Source organism: Cydia amplana, chromosome 2, assembly GCF_948474715.1.
Source record: "Cydia amplana chromosome 2, ilCydAmpl1.1, whole genome shotgun sequence".
NCBI classification, from domain to species: domain Eukaryota; kingdom Metazoa; phylum Arthropoda; class Insecta; order Lepidoptera; family Tortricidae; genus Cydia; species Cydia amplana.
Genome location: NC_086070.1, coordinates 14,288,306 through 14,306,950, shown reverse-complemented (window position 1 = coordinate 14,306,950; position 18,645 = coordinate 14,288,306).

Genomic DNA, 18,645 nt, shown 5'->3' with positions numbered 1-18,645 from the left:
GGTATTAAGATTTTTAAATCTGTTATTTATTTGGAATTGATATACTTACCGAATGTTACTCCCAGTGCTTCTTGCTCTAAAAATATTTCAATACTACCAACATTAATAAAAAGATAAATTTGTCAAGTGCGTTGTATTGTAAGCGTGATTTCATGATTTGTCACGCTGTGTAACTTATTTCAATGTAAAGATATTTTTGTAACACTCAATTGTAAAGATATTTTTGACCTCGACTTTACCTACTTAACTTACTAAAGGATCATAATACAGATACTAAGACTTAAGGATTTTTTTGTTGTTTGAAAGTTGGGCCTCTTATAAAGTGGCCAATATAACTATCGGACTACTACAATTCCTTTGAAAAAATCGTTAGAATACTCTATTACTAAACAACCCACATAAAAAAAACATGTTGCCTCTTTGAAAAGAGAAACAAATAAAATCCTTTCATCTGCAGTCTCATCCGTTCTCATATCCTTTTATTCCATTTCACATTCTCATTATAATATTAAAATTACCACTATACACGTGCATTTTACGAAAATAACCCTACTCTCTAAAAAAATAAAACTCAATTTCGTTTAAAGTTATCATTTCGAAACCAACTCTCACCTATATTTAGCTTCAGACCAAAATCAACCATAAACGCGGTTATTAAAGTTCGGTATTCGCTTTTTCGAGTGAAGATATTTGCGAATTTTTATAACAAACATGAATGTAGATTTCTGTAAGGCAAAAACATTTTTAGAGCATAAGAAATAAGGTTGAGTTTCTTACTTTTTGATTGTCGCAGAGATGTCTTCCCGGGATGCACTCAAAGTAGATGAATGGCGTATGTTGTAGACACGAAGAGCATCTGAAAACAAACATACAATATTATTAATAGCGTAATATGCAGGTAAGTGTGTATATTCTCGTACACTGTATTTCTCAGTTATAGTAACTTGTTAATGTAACCAAAATAGCATAAGGGAGCCCTGCTCTTGTTATTATGTCCATCACTTTGTCTATTCTATATGTTATTGATAAAGCTAGTATGTGTTTAATTGTTCTATTTAATTGAGTGGAACATGGAAGTATTAGGTAGAACAAAACGGTCACTTTTTATGGTGACTGATATTTTGTGAACGACAATTTTAAGGTGAGTGTAAAATTTGAACCTGATATTATACCACATGGTATTAGCTCGTACTTTTTGATTTATGAAGATTTTACATGATTGACAAGTCATAATTTAATTTAGGTAATTACGAAGTAAGTACATAAATTTTACACTAATGAATTAAGGTAAAATAATACAATATTTTAAATATTTATTTGTTGAAACCAACAATAATTACATTGTTTACACCTAGTAAAAACCTAGGCTGTCATCATCAAAATCACACATCATTATGAAACAAACAAGCTTATAAGGCCGTTATAAAACATCCGAGCACCCTTTAAAAACACTTGCATATTTAAACAAAGCCTGGGGGAGTTAAGGGTTCCGTGTTATTATTACTTCATATACTATAGTTTTGGCCGGCGACATTGATCCGCAGAATTTGTAAATGACATCCATCCAAAATTATATACTCTTACGATTATGGTTTGGTCACAACTAGTGCGAGTGCCAATATACATATAAGTATATTAATTATTACGTATCATTTTACGAGCGTCTTAAATTTGAATGTCACACCTTGGAAGGTCAGATGGCAGTCGTTGTACCAATAAGTAGGTAGGTAGTGATGGAAATAATTAAACTTTCGTGAGACATATATTTTAAACTATTTGGACGACAACGGTTTCACTCACTTAGACTTTTAGTCGTTATTGGCGACATGTTTCGGGCCCTTCGGGGGTCCTTCCTCAGGCTCGAGTGCTCGCGGCGGCTGCCCTTCGTGTACTCATCAAGTGCAAGTAGGTAGGTAGTGAATATGAGAATCGATCGTGGCAAAGAAGTCGTCATAAGTACACGTAATTTGTGTCTTCTGTATTTCAAGTGAGAAATAGCATAAGTATTACTTAATCTAAAGTAGTTTAATTAAATAACTGATTTTTAGAGTAAAAACACTGCGTATGGAATAAACGTTGAAGAAAATAATAAACTGCAAAAAAATAAAGAAACTCTGTAAAACCAAGTTGAACCATGAAATAAATATTTTTTTTTGGTTTGGTGGTATCCTGCCTATTAAAATTAAGATAAGAGTGGACGACCGTTTTCGACCATACTAAGGGCCTCATTTTCCTCCCTAGGTATTAACATGATGGAAAATGTTTTTTCACAAGTTATTGTATATTAACCATAGCTTTGATTATTATAGAAAGTAGGAGCGAAAAACAAATTCCTTACAAATTTTGAAAGCTTATATATTAAGTTATACCTAAATCTAAAAAATCTAACAAAGGGCGCCGGTGTGCATACATCAAATTGCGTAAAATAAAAGTTAATATCCAAAGAGGAAAATTGGGACTATGTTTGTATGGAGACGCGGTCATCCCCTTTCCTCTTAACGACGGAACCCCACAGGCTGAAGTACTTAGCAATTTAATGGATCCGTCGGCAGGATTACAACTTCGCTTGTTAGAAGGCTTAGGGTGTCGTCACGTGACGCTAATGAGCCCTTATATAATATTTATGAAAGAAGCCCCCAATGTATTATATAAAAATGTATCACCATGAAAATTTCAGGCTTGTTAAAATACATTAGAAAAATAAAACTAAAGACGAAAACTTTAAAAGAACCGCATGTTGGTATATAATAATATATTTAAATCGTATAATGACAAAGTTGAAACAAAATGGAACTAATTTTTTACTTAAAATTTCAAGGCATTTAAATTACATACATATCTAATTAATTTCAATATACAAAGCTTTACTGCGCATTATGTTTCACTGCGCACCGAACTGATCAAAATGCTAATTGCTACAATTTAGTAGCTACAGTACATCAAAGTCCTCTCATGTTGTGTTAAACATTCAAAAAGCACCTGTACTGAAAGAAAATTCTCATTCATCCAAATACACCGAAAAAGACACAAGTAGGGCAAAAACATACATAAATGTATAGAACTAACGTATGCAGACCCTGTTTGCATACGGACGATGCACCAGCTCTCATTAAAATGCATGAACTGCCGTCCGGGCGGGGCGTAGAGTATGCTACGGATGATACCTCTGCATATAAGCTCTCATAGAGGCGGTAATGGAATAGTTTTTTTATACAACTTAGTTTTGTTTGTGGTGAATATAGAAAAAAAGTGTTCCTCATTCCGGGGCTAACTAACTAACACAGACAAAATTGTACTCTGTGGAAAGTGCATAAAATCAGAGTATAGATAAAAACCTGAGTTGCGTTTAAGTGCGATATGGAATCATGTGCGGTGCTAAGGAAGACCATAACTTTTCTTGCATTAATTTCATGTGCCAGCCTATGGGCGGCACATAATATTAGTGCGACCAAAGTCGTATGCGCCCAAGTGCTATAATTTTGTTTATTATAATTTCTTATGCTATAAATGTTGTGTGCCATAATACTGCCATCAAAAGCCTTATAGCGGTATCTCGATTTAAAAAATGGATATTTAAGATAAAGGAATTTAAGGTATCCATGTTTGCAGTGATCTTAGATACCAAAATTATCAGTATCCAATTTTTTCATAATCTGATTACAAAAATCGAATCAGAGCACCTCGCTATCTACGTGGTCTTGTATGTCCTACCTCTACAGTGTTAATGCAAAGCCGAAGGCGTGGAGGGAGTGCAGCTCCTGTATTGTAGGACAAGCTCTCCTACGCAATAATCAAAATCATACGAACTTATCTTCTAAATACTCATAAAATTACCTTCCATTTATTATGCTTTCTATTATAGCTTTACGCGTTACCGCCAGTGAAAGCATATAACTGGAAACCGCCTTTGGGAACATTACCGTTCAAATTCTCGGGCCAAATTAGCACACATACACAATTACGCCTACATTTAAATAAGACGATACGTTTACAGAGCCTGTCTCTATTACACTAACGTACACAGCTAAGTGTAGATGAAATGCATATAATGTCAATAACTACCAATCAGCGACATTAATCCGCTAATAACCTTCTTACTGTACGTACTGGCCGCTGAGAGTTCGCGGTTCATATTTGATTAGAATATGACTTGGACAGGGATAGGTTTATGCCATACATTGAAGAACCAGTCAAATAATTCACGTATAATAATTTAATGCAGATTAAAACATAACTAGTTAAAATGTTGTTATGAAATTAAATGACAGACTAACTCAACATAATTAAATATTCATTGTTGTATAAATGTATTCCGCTATAATAAGTATTTTGTATATTTTATTATCAATCTGTATGGCAGTGCGAAGTCACGTTCAGAGCCCGTACCATGAGTCACTGACAGTGTCAAAACTGACATTTACGCTATCGAGAACGTAATTTACTTTCTATACATCTCGTTTGCACTAATATGCGAGTACGAGCGAGATGTATAGAAAGTAAATTACGTTCTCAACGGCGTTTATGTCAGTGCCAAACTGATGGTAGCCGTACTGGTATAGTCTGTCCGTTTTTCTAAGATCAAGTACGCCATAGTAAATGTATGGCGAACTTGATCTTAGAAATCGGACAGGCTATACAGCCTGCAAAATTTACATGGGTACACGAATCGGGTCAAAAACATTTGAACAGGCGGAGTCACAATAAATCCCCACTTTCAGTTCCAATGGAAATATTTTATATGTATATAGCCGGTCAAGCAAGTTTGTCAGTAGAAAAAGGCGCAAAATTTTGTATGGGACCATAACCGTTCGCGCGCTTACATTTTCTAAATTTGCCGCTCTTTTCTACTGACGGAAATGGCTTGAGAGAGAACCTACATATATGTGACAGTAGAGGCTGGATTCAAATGATCAACATTTTCAGATAATGTGTGTATTTGTTAAATTAATTCAGTGAAAGCGTGATAGAAAAAAATGTATCTACATATAGGAGACCGGGTATGATTTTCTCATGAATAGAACATAATATTCTAGATATCTTGCCAGGCATCCACTCAATTTCATGTCTCTCTAATTGGACAGCTTTTTTCCATAGTTCTCTGCGAATAGCATCTTGTGGGAATCTGAATGGAAAGTAATGTAAAATGACAATACCAAATTTGATTATTAATTTGAAATAACTAGGTAGTTTTTTTATAGTTCCATCTCATGAAATAAAAAAGGAAAATACAAATCTGTAAGAAGGAATTTATTACTACATTTATAATTATATAGAAAACACCTAAACCAAACATAAGTTAATAAAATAGTCTACTTCATTTGGCATAAAACCATCCCTATTATCCTCGCAATTTAAAAAGTCGTATGTTGTTATGAAAGTCGTATGCAGTTATTACGTTTTAGCTTAGCACGATAGTATTGAAAAAATGTCGTCATGTTTATTCCAAATTTTACTGAAGTTATCTGTTTACTACAAGTGAAAAGTGATTCCACTGTCCTTGATATGAACTTAAATAACTTCTGCACCACTTCACGACACATGAAGACCTTTTTAATTACAAAAAAACGTAGTTTTTATAAACCAATTTAGCCATCCGTCACTGACTGTCATCTCGGCCGAACTGAAGTTGCCAATCGAACAGTCTGTAAGCACCGCCTACAATCGAATACTTTACGTTGGGTCATAATTGAGCGGACAGAATACTTCCATGGTTTATATGCGTTCACTGGTTACCGCCTTTTTATCAAAATGACAAGTCTATTTCCCGACCGAAAGCACTTAGATATTTAAAACTCCGAAAAAATAAAACTCTTTCCTCGCTACTCACCCTTCGCTTATCGTCAGCGATGGGGCAGTTGCCTAAGAGACAAATAACTACTGGCTAAAAGAAAAACACTTTTGTGTCTAAAGACTTAGAATAAATATCAATATCGGAAAAATATAACAAGTCTTAAGTTTTAATAATGAAAATATTTCAAGGAAGTTTTTATTTAAGTATTTTACAGAGAAAATATCACTGAATGGCCAGATGATAACTGCCGAACTACAAACACACTGGCACAGATTAACACAAGACCGAGCGTAATAAACAGCAGCAGGAGCTAGTACTCAGCAGTGGGCGGATACAGGCTGAATAGATAGATAGAACATATCAGGGTTCGGATGCATGCATGTTTTCCATGCAACCACGTACCTTCTTAACGCGTATCTTCTTAAGGAAGGAGTAAGTGAAAGTGAGTCAAAATGCATACGAAAAGTTACGTAGAGTTAGACCAACATAACCCAGCAACGATTATGACGGCACAGATGTGCAAGTGTTATTTATACGTTATAATTTTACAGAGGTTTGATGTTTAATATAACACCCGCACAGTCTGGACCTGGACTATCAAAATCGCTGCAGACTTATCTTGATCTTTTAACACTAAGCATATTCAATGCTCTGACCCGTCTATCAAACAAGCCGCCGCTCTGTGCCGTCGCTCGCTGTTAGCGCACGCTTTGTCGGAATCTGTACGATCAACAAAAAAAATGTATTTTTTCCTAACTGTTCCCGTCCGTTTTGGATCGCGTTGCCAGCTGTACAAAATGCATGAAGTTATTTCTCTTTGACTATCATTTGGGAATTTTATTTGATGAAAATATTTCGTTTCACATTTTTTTAGGAGAATTTCATTTTGTGCTCAGTTATTGTGAATAGTCTGAATGTTGTGCTAACGTAATAGCTAACTATCATTTGATTATTTGAACATGATTTGATTATTTTTGCGCTCGCCACTAACAATAATCTGTGCTTACCTACCTACGTATATTTATGTCAAAAATATTATTTTAGCTGCTATACAGAGATTCTTTGAACGTTGGTGGCCTAGCCGAAGGACGTGCGACTTTCAAACTGAAGATCGCGGGCTCGAACATTGGTTCGCACCAATTACTTTCTTGGAACGTATGTGCCAAATATCATTTGATATTTAGCAATCACTTTTTGTGAAAGAAAACAATGTAAGGAACCCGGACTAATCCCAATAAGGCCTACTTTTCGCCTCTGAGATTGAAGATCAGATAACAGTCGTTTTCGTAATATGCCTGTACCAATTCTTGGCATTGGGTTCGCAAGCGGACTCCAGGTTCCCCAAGTAAACCGTGGCATAATGCCGGGACAACGCTAGGAAGTTGATGATGAATTAAAGCAATCTTCAAGTTTAAACACCGCAAACGGCAAAATTCGACGAACTGGTCCTTAAAGCCACTTCTTAGTACTATTACCTGGTCCAATATTGGAGCGCTCCAAATATCTATTGTGCGATCGAGCTGCCCATCAAAGGGCCAGATTGAAGAGCACACCCTTCTCTTAGAAATTTCAGATAATCATGTTAAGCCTATCTCAGGAATTTGTTCAAGTGCACTATTCGGTACCTACCCCTAAATTATTTATTGGAAAGGGATACATACTTTAAATACCTTAAATATTAGGCAGAATAGGGTCGCTTAAAATGTATAGATCAATACTTCATGGCATCTATTTACATAATGTTAAGTACGTCATTTTTGAGCTACCAGTGTCAGGGTTATGTTATGTACCAAGAAGGTTATAAATAAGTCTAACATTTATTAAGATCACTCAATAAGTGAATTTTACTTTCAAATAGTGATGTTTATAAATTATTTCATTTCTTATATGTATGATTGGAAAAGTTAAATTTGAATGATTTAATAGCTGATTAAATATTGTTTATATAGTTGTATGCCGACTAGGTCTTTACTTTTATGCCTTTACGTCAAACATTAAACAAAATGGTAGACGATAATCTGAAATTTTACCGTATTTAACACTTATTTCCTTTAAAATATGCAATTGTTATTATAATACTGGGCCGCATACTCGTAGTACAGTGGGTAGTCATAAATATACACTACACATTGTTACATTAAGCATACAAATTGATCTAGAGCAGGATGCATGTTCAGATTTTAAAAATATGATATCAATATTACATCAATATCAACGCGTTTCCATCTAACTAATAAGTAAGTTTTTTCTATTTCTTTTGTCAATCATGCTAAAATCTGAATGTTACATTATGCGCATTAGAAATAAATACAAAGGATACAATTTCGTGTCTTTATTGGTTTTAGGTTACGGTACCATATTTCAGAAATTCGAATGCGCCTCCAGGTCTTTCAAGTTACGTTCGGAAGTCTATAATGCAGAACGCGGTTAAACTTAAGTGCTTTTAGCCGGCTCCGATTTAAGCGCGTCGCAGAGAGAACGGCGCTCCAAGCTGGCCAAATATTTTGACAGAGAGCCGTGATGCTGAAGTGGAAGTGATTCTAACATACTATTTAGTAAATAGGTGCCCTTGAACGACACAACACGGTCGCGCCTGGAATACATTATATGCGGATGAAGCGGCGAGTGGGCACTTAAGTCAGTTCAGAGTGAGGATTGAACGAATAAGATAGCTTTTGTTTAGGTAAATAAAGCTCTTGTCTGCAATAAATGTGACATATTTTGTTTACAGATACGTACAACATTGTACATTATTTCAAAATAAAGCGAGGCAGCTATGCTAGTTGCGTACAGTAGCATTTATAAATTTAGATATTTAGATAGATTTAACAGTCAGCAAATTTAATTGAACAATAACTTGTTACAACAAAATGTTATTAAGTATCTGAATCCGTGTATTTAATTTACTATTCATATTATTAGTAAGTATGCATACATTGGATGCATTCTTTTACCGTATATTTAGTTATTTCTAAATAAAATGTTATTAGTCGAATAATTTTCGCGAAAAATCGTATTCAACGGATCGAGCTCTATATTCGATTAGCGTTCCCAACATATTATAGGGTGTTACCAAAATATATACGAGCCATACGTCAACGTCACCTCGCTAAGGCGACGCGAGAAATATGCCGAAGTATTGATATGAAAAATGAGGTACATTTATCATAGCACGTAGGTCATATATATATTATACTACTCTTTGACGTAGGTATTATATAAATTGGAGTGTATATAATAGTGATATCGGATAGAAAACGCTATTGTTATTTGACGCAAGGGATTATTCTGTGAGATATTACATCGTGAACAAACTGTGATGCTCCGTTTGATGGTTTGTGCATTTTCTTCGTTTAATATGTGATGTGATGTTGGTATTTTTGTAGGGTTTTACATGGTTTATACAGTTTTATTTCGCCAATTTTGGATGTTGATTATTATTGTGTGTAACCCGTGTATGCAAGACTAGTCGCATAGGTACATGCTAATCAGCAATATAGGGATATTTAAACTATCGCCAAAATATTATTATATCCTTATATGACATCCATTTCAGTTTATAACATAAAATGTTATTTTATCTGAAAGCGAATTATAGTAAAAAAAAAATTCGGCAGGTAATAAATAGGTACAATGTAGGTTTCAAGATTCAAAGTTTCTATCAATGACCTTTTATTTATGTAGACGTAACGTGTGACGTTCATAGTTGACAAAAGTAAAATTTGATCCAACGATTTTGACAACTTGACAGGTTGGCGTCACCCATACGACTAACTAAATATAGGTTCCGTAACCTATATTTAATGGCTCACGATCGTGCGCCTGGTACCATCTACCTCATTTTACTTACATCTATGGTTTCTATACTATTAGGTACGTTTGTTGCACCTTTGCCACTTCTACAATACGCGAAAATTACCAATATTCTCAAGTTGTCGTTGTTTATTATCCTGATGTGACCCAAATATGTGAAAGGGGCAGAACACGCCTCTGTACTCGTTATCAAGCGTTTATGTATAATGTGGTAAATACCTATCAGCCTATCACGTTTGAGCTTCTTAAAATATGTTTTATATACAATGCACGCCGTCGTTTAATATTTTTTGTAAGCCTGCACGAGTAGACTGAATGTGGTCGTACAACTGCTGGCGCTAATAACTCCTATTACCCGTGTTTTATAAACACGCCCGTTTCGAGACAAATTTATGCACGAGATCGTTATTTTAAGCTAGTCTAAAACCTCTCTCAAACGCAAAACCATTTTATAGACGTGGCGAATACGAAACGCAGCGCCGTGCCGTGTGTTAATGCGCGACATAATAATGTGACTGTTCACCTTCTATAAGCCTCAAGATTAACCACGACCTCTAATATACATTTGTACCTAATATTTATCAATCGAATCGAATCATCAAAAGGGACCTGAAAGGGTATTTTGTCGAAAGATAGAGGTTTCGGGAATCATAATGAATGGTTTCTAATGTAAACGTGTATTAAGGCTAAGAATATGAAGTAAATATAGTGTCAAGTGAACCATTTTCATTACCTTAGATCTTGCGACAAAAAAGGAAGCACTTTCTTGTTCGACTGCCCATTTGTCAAGACCCTTTTTTTCAACAATGCGAGTGAGATATCAACCTGAAATTAATATCAAATAATCAAGTTTCGCACCCCACAAAACAGTGAAAAAATCAAAGTTCTAGGTCAACGCAATCTAAAGATAAGACCGTTTATGCTCGTTTATGGCGCATATTTTGATGCTCGCAAGTAAATTGACTAAGTATAGACTTCCCATTGACCTAGAATCATTAAATTTGGCAAGAAACTATGCCATGTAGTAAATGTAGTATAGTAAATGCCAAGTAAGGGGAGAAGTTCGAAAACCGTAATTTAGATCACAAAATAAATATTAACCGTTATAAACTTATTTGCATTACAATAAATAAGTAATATGATAATTACATAAAAAATAAAAATTGCAGTTGGTAAATTAACCGCGACCAATGTCGATGTATGATAACAACAATTCTCTTACAGCAAAGTTAAGGTTGTCCTTCAGTGCAGTTTATCTTTTCGTTAGAGGACCGGGAATCCAACTGTTAACATACCTAAGTAAGTTTGTACGGCATCCTCATACAAAATTCAATCCGCTTTTATTAATTAACTATACACTATTACTACATACCTACATATTTCCGCATTTATCTACTTTCACACATTTTTTACAAGACGGATTTCGATGAGTGTTTATTTTGATTTGTGTTATCATAAAATATATTTAAAAGAAAGCTAGAGACAGTCTTTTATTTATAATTTTAGTTATTGTTATTGTAGTTAGTTGTAGTTTTTAATTTTAGTTAATATTTTTTTAGATATATTACTCACTTTTACGTTATTAATATTATGTTTAGTCTAATATTGTATTTAAAATGTATCTACGTAGATGGGTACCTAACTATTATAAGCAAATTTGTCAGGATTATTTTTAAATTTCATCTCATTTCATTTCAATAAGTAGAAACCGATTTTAAGCAAATTGTACAGTTCTCCCGAACCAGCGGAGCGCAAGGTCCTCTGAATATCTAAAGTACGGATCCGTCAGCGAACCAACGTTATTATACAGGCTGTGTACACAATATTGTACTCGTCGACTCATCGGCGTGTACAAATTTTAATGAGTCCACGACTACATTCAGTGCTATCTCTTTTTCGTGTACAATTACGAGTTTTCTGTTGAAACCGCGGGAAAATGCGGATGCGAAAATAATTCATTCTGTACGCGGCTTTTGCTTTGATGTTTTTCGCTAAAAAAACTTTTTTTGTTTTGCCTTTTTGTATGCATGTGCCTGTTCGAATTTTTATTAAAAGAATCATATTGCTGAAATTGTGTTCAGAACAATTTGCATGAATGCCTCGAATGCGTTATTTGTATTGGTTAAATGAATCGTGGAGTAGGTAAAAGGAATTTATCAATAGCTGTATTATATTTATATTATTAAATAGTACCGTAAAATGGGGTGAGAAGGGATTGAGGGGGGAGAAGGGACGCGAATGTTTTCTGTTACTAGTTACTTTTCTCTAAGAGTAATGTTATTTTACTTTTAGACATATTTCTTTTTCTTGTGGCAAGATTAACATATTGGGCCGGGAGCAGAATCAGGGTCGCGGGGACTGATGATGAGAAAGTATGAAGGCAGGGAATAGGTACACTCAGCAGCAGAAGTTGCTAAGCAGGCGAGGTGTTCAAAATTACCTTGACACGCTCTTATTCTCTTAACAATAAAGTCGCATCAAGATCATTTTGATCACCTGGCCCGCTAGCAACTTCTGCTGCTGACTGTAGTAAAAAGTACTATAACACGTTATAGATCGCGGGATAATTTCTTCGGTCGTCATGTCGCGGGCGACAACCTGTAACGTGGTTGTGATTTATAATGAACCCCCTTAACCCCGTAAACGTCAACTGCCGTTCCGTTGGTGTTGAGGAACGGCAGCCACCCAAAAACGTCACATGCCAACTGTTCTAGACAATAAAAGTAAGAATTACACTACTTTTGAGTAATTACTGCATTACTTACTTCATATAACAATGTAATGATTGAATGAAAATCAATTTACATATGGGGCTACTTTTCCGCACTAGTGTGTAAAATAGCACTTTTAGTGCGTATGTCGAAACTTTAAAGTGCCATATGTAATGTAAAACGTTGTTCGATACACGTGCAAATAGGTAATTCGCAACTCGTGTTTTCGCAACATTTATCGCCATTCGTTTCGAATTTCCTCTTTTTCGCACTTGTATCGAAAATAACTTTTGCAAGTGAATTATAATATACTATCGCCACTCGTTGCGAAATCCTACTTTTTGCACTTGTATCGTAAAGTACTATAATGTTATTCTTACTTAAAATGTCTGAACCGCATTCAGCCAATTCGCGAATATTTCTATGACCCGTGTAACAAACATAATTAAAATTATTAAAAAAGCCTCGTGTGCGAAAAGTAGGTAATATTAATTATAGTATTGATTGATACTTGATACCTACAAGAACTCTTGAATTTTCACCTTTTAAACGGCCTTTAAAGCCTTTGTTGTAAGTTCGTTAACTCTCTTATTGAGTTAAGAAACTTTCTACTGAACTTCCATTTAATTAGAACTAAGTATCGAAAAAGACCCCTCCAATCAGTTCAGTATTTCTTAAGATTACCTTTACGTATCTTGAAACTTTTCCCATTTGTTTTATTGTCACAGCGCTTTTAAGAACAGGCAGTTTATAATAAGACAAGTGAAAAATTGTTTTTTTATTGTTTTCAAAATAAATGAATTAGTAGTAAATAGTTACACTTAGGTACCATAATCTACGCTGACAAAAGAAACTAGGCAGAACACTCCGTTTTCCAATTCCAACGCAATACCGTTATGCGTATGTAAACAATTAAATATTTTTTTTCTACTCCCGTACTTTTATTTGTCATTTAAAGGGTCGTGCACACACCTTTAAACCCCTATCTTATAGTTGTCAAAACAAGTCTTTAGTCTATTCCCCAAAAAAGTATTGGTGCATACACGCAGTATCTTTTTGGCACTTTTACGATACTTCGTGTAATCACCACTTAAAAAATATTGTATGAAATATATTGTTGCCAACCTAATATTAATTGTCATTAGATATGAGCGCCGATAGGCATATAGCCGGCGGCGGCGCGCCGGTCAAAATTGGTCGGCGGCGGCGGCGAATCGGCGGCGTGGCCTTGAAACACCTTCGATTAATGAAAAAAAAATTTTAACCAAAATTTTACCGAAAAAACATGTTTTTGCTCTAAGGAAGTTATGAAATAAATGCATTTTTTATTTTCAAGGATAATTTGTTGAATAATGGTACGAAAAAAATTGATATCGTATAAACTGTGGATAAGCGGTATCGCGTGGCATCAGAGGCGGTCTTAATCATGGCGAGGCTTTGGCAGGAAGATCTTAGCGAGGCCCTTATCTTTTGTGCTAAGGTAAAATTTGCGGATTGACTGTATCAGGGAAACGTCTTGTCGACAGTCCAAAAAAAAAACGAGCTCCGTCATTAACCAATATCGACCCAACAAAACCGATTAATGTCAAAAAGTGAGGCCCAACGCCGAGCTCCATGTAACACCGAAGACTTGATTTCGACGCCTCCCAATGCGAGGCCAGAGGATGAGCTGCAGGTAAGCATACAGCTAAGAATCGAACGCCAAGTGTAAGCTTGGCTGACGGCTGAACGCCTGGAGCGCCGATTGCGGCGCGCTTCTGTGCGAGGCCGAGCTGCAAGAGAGCAGAGCGAGGGTGCAAGCCGATAAAGACTGAAGCCATAGTGTTAAAGATATGGAGCTTTCCTGCGGGCGCATTCGTGCGACGCCAAAGGCCGAGCTGAAATGGAGCTAAGATCGGATAAGGACCAATGCTCAAGCGTTTTAAAACAGGCCGAAAGTTGAGCTCCAAACAGGGCCAAAAACTTGCAGGTTCAGATAGCGGCTTAATGCCATGCGAGCGGTGCAAGGCCAAAGATTGAGCTGCGAGAGAGCAAAGCTTGAAATTTCAACAGTGGCCAAGTTTAATTGAGAGCCGATTCCGACGCCCTTCCATGCAAAGCCAACGGCCGGACATTTGGACGTGGAAACGCTTAATATCTCAAAATTAACCCCATTTTATACCTTTTAAAAACGTTTAACCATGCTTGCAATGGTTAAATTCGCGGTAAATGACGGATGGTTAGCTGGCAAAATTAGTTATGCATTGGATCGGTAATCCAAAGATGTGGGTTCGAGTCTCACGTTAGCTAGAGTTGATCACAGTAAATTTTTTCATTGTGATTGACATGTCTAGTGTATATATACAATCTATAAATTGTAATGTGGAACGTTCCACAATAAAAATGGAAGGAAAACAGTATGTTTATTATAGGCGGATTAGACTCTCGCGCGAGCCACGAGACGAGCCGCGAGCCGCGCCACGAGACGCGAGTGTAAGCGGTGGGCTCGCGGCTCGTCTCGTGGCTCGCAAGCTCGTCGAGCTAATATAATTTAAACACTAATGGCACGGCATAAGGTTTATAACCGAATGACAAGCCGAACGCGAGTGTAAGCGGTGGACTCGCGTCTCGTGGCGCGGCTCGCGGCTCGTCTCGTGGCTTGCGCGAGAGTCTAAATTGGGGGTTACAAGCATATTGATGTTAAAATTGATATTAAATAATTTCGTTTCCCCAAGACTAGTAGCGCGGTTACTAGACAGATAAGTTTGCATTTGCCTTCGATATTTTTGAATTATATGGGCCTAAAATACCCTTTGAATGCCTATAAACTATTCGAAGTGGCGCCGTTAATGATCTAAACTGGATTAAAAATATATTATCTGATTCTGAAAGCAGTAGTAACTACCAAGGTCACGCCGATGCCACGCCGATAGCGCAGCGTCGGCGGCGGCGGCGCGAAAATTTTGTCGGCGGCGGCGGCGCGCCGGCGCGGCGCTCATATCTAATTGTCATCTCTGACAGATCAGTGAACCATAGACATGTTTTTTTTTATTTCAATCGTTCTTTTCCCGCCCTTACCCTCCATTATTTGCTACTTCTTGAATGAAAAATATTTGTTAAATTTACAATTTTATTTCAAAGTAAGTGCTTGGTCGTAGAAAAAGTATTGTATGCAACGTTGTTTAACTGAGTCAAAAAATACTCGTGGCGTCTTTATTAACAATTTTCGGCTTCGCCTCGAATTGTTACTCACGCTACTCGCCTTTTTTGACCTCTCTTAAACAACGGTTGCATAAAATACTATATATGTATAGGTATCCACATTTTATCGCAATATTAATAGTACCTCGGGGATGTTGTATTAGGTAGGTATTAGGTATATAATAAGTCGTCCCGCTGTTCTTTATAGGCTTTCTGTGACCTATCATTGTGGTTATATCAGTATAAGCCGAAATAAACTTTCTCTTTAGGAAATTGCGTACTTCTACGAGCTCTTTATTTATGTAGGAAGCATGTGAAAGTACTTTGCTTAATTATTTTATTATTTTTCATTTAATTGCGGTTTGATTTTTTGGTGTTATATTTTCTGTTTGCTCTAAGATGCAGCCTAGTAGACGGGTAGGGTTATATTTATATCAAACACTTGACTAAAACTGTAGCAAGTGCTTTTTTTAAGAGGATGTCAATAGGCGACGGTAATTGCTTACCATCAGGAGATTCGTCCACTCAATTGCCTCGTGTATCATAAAAAAATAAGTAAACAAACTAGGTACATGCGAAAACTATAATACTTATATTATGTCACCGATTAGCTATTACTTGACTTATTTAGCAATTTACGACGCGACGCGACGGTCACATCTCAAAGGGGGCGTAGCCAAGATGAAAATTGTTCGCAGAGAAACGAAACGAAACGCAATATCTCTCTCTATCGCACTAATATGGAAGAATGCTAGACAGACTAGCTTATCGTTACGTTTTTTGCAAATGATTGTCATCTTGGTTAGGCCCTCAGAATCTCAGATCCGCGACTTCGCCACACACTGTCACGGAATTCAGTTCTAATCCGCATCGTCCGCATCCCACTATTAAAGGAAACTAGTACTATTAAGGTACGTACTTTTGTGAACCTTTATTTACAATGAACTGCAACATTGATATATAACGGGGTTTCATAATTATGTGTATATATCGGGCATTGTAATATAATACATTTAATATGATTCGTACGCACATATAAATGATATCTAAAGTGAAGCAACGCTCTGATGATATCTAACTTGTATTCACGTTTCTAAACACCACAGGCATACGCCCTTCCCCCACACAGTCTCCTTCCTCCCTTAACATTTATATTAGGTATATCCTTTGAAGGTGCTAACTAGAAGCCAAGCCTTTATAATCTGATAAATACAACCGTCAATGTTTCAAAACATAATTTAAACGTTAATAGAAGAGAACTGTACGTATGATCATTTTAATATTCGCAGTCGTTTAATCACAAAAGGGTTGCAACTTGCAATATGTCTGTCGCCTAACTTTTTCCCGAAAATTTAGATTAATCGCATGACGCGATCCGTCGCCATGACAGCGTTTCAATTTCCCGGGTTCAAAGTTTAAATTACGCCTGAAATTAATTCAGGATTAAGTTTGCATTTTCAATTTAAATTGAGGCTCGTGATCAGTGTAAGTTTGCTATTGTAAGAGTTACCGGGATTAAAGGTAAACTTGGTTAGTGATCGTGATCACAGGTCAAGGCAATCCTGCTTAATTTATGGCTTCCTTTCATTTCTTTATGTACAGCCATCAGATATATCGGAGCGGCCGAGGTGCTCAAAAAAATCTGAACGGGCACTCTAACGCCTTGACAATAGAGGCATGTTCAGATATTTGTGAGCCCCTTGGCCGCTCCGATATATCTAGTGACGACAACCGGACCAATCTGCCGTGAATACACAAATGGCATTTGCAGTATTCATGTGTACCAGGAAATTGAAAAATATGAATAAGGTAATAACCGTGAATCCCGTTAAGATCCAATCTCACAGAAGCGATGTGAATTATGCAGAATATTTTGTTGTTACTGTTCGAGTTTTGAGCTCAAAATGTAGTACAGATTTTACGCATATATTAATCCCTTTACTAAATAAATATACAAGTGCAAGATATGTACGTCGACTCCAAAGAGATGTATCCCCTTTTTCACCTTACTGCATTGTAATAAAGTGAAAAAGTGGATACATCTCTTTGGAGTCGACCCTACCTAGCTTAAAGTAAATCAGTTTTTTTTTAAATTTAATTACATATTTATGAGAATCTATGAAACTGGGTACCTATAGGTAAATTGATTTAAACTTTCACGATTATTACACATATCTAATAATTTATGAAAACAGGACATAATTGCGGATAATCCGAAACCACGGGCACAATGCCGCGCTCGAAACGTTAATTTTAAAACTTAATTATACGGGATTAAGTCCCGTTTTCGTAAATAATAATGGATATTAATTTATGGGCCAATAACTTGACAGATTTTAATAAAACTTCTGCCATTTTATAAAATAATATCAGTAAAAAAAAAAAAAGTAAAGTTTCATTTTGTTCAATATAACTTTTTGAACAAAATGAAACAATTTTAAGTAAATAGGTACACTAGGTAGTACTTTTTGAAATGACAAAAACCCTTACAGTTTCATCATATCTCAGTTTCACCATATCTCAGGAACAAATATTTTTGATATATTTACACACAAATAAATGCCGCTACTGTGATTAGCATATAGGACCTCCAGCTACGTAGGCAAGATCACTTACCGACAAGGCTAGGAGGCCATTCTTAGAGTCTGTGCGGAAAGTGAAGAGTCGTGGGATTTGAGGGCGCGCCAGTGCTATTTTATGGTTTTTGCTATGCTGACAACACTGGTCACGTGATTATAGTACGACACTAAAGGTCATGATACTTGAAACCCTTTTGTTCCGGTTTTTTGCCACGGCTTACTAAACGGAGCCTGGTGGTGGTGTCGGCTCGTCAACTCAATCCTCTGATTTAGCGGAGGCACTAGTTTTCTTTTTAAAACACACTCTTGTTTTTATGTCTCAGATACTAAAAAGTGACAGTGCGATTGACAAAACTGCTAAAACTAGTTAAGAATCTGCCCAATACAACTGTCATTTTAGTACCAAACAAGATAGAGTCTCATTTATATACTGCCTAATCTGTGCAGTCCAACAGTTATTTTAATACAAAACCGGGTAGATCGGGTAGAAATTGGGCAATAGAACTGTAATTTTACTATCTGGGAATTCTGGGATATAAAAATAGAGCATAAGTAGGTAGGCCTTATTGGG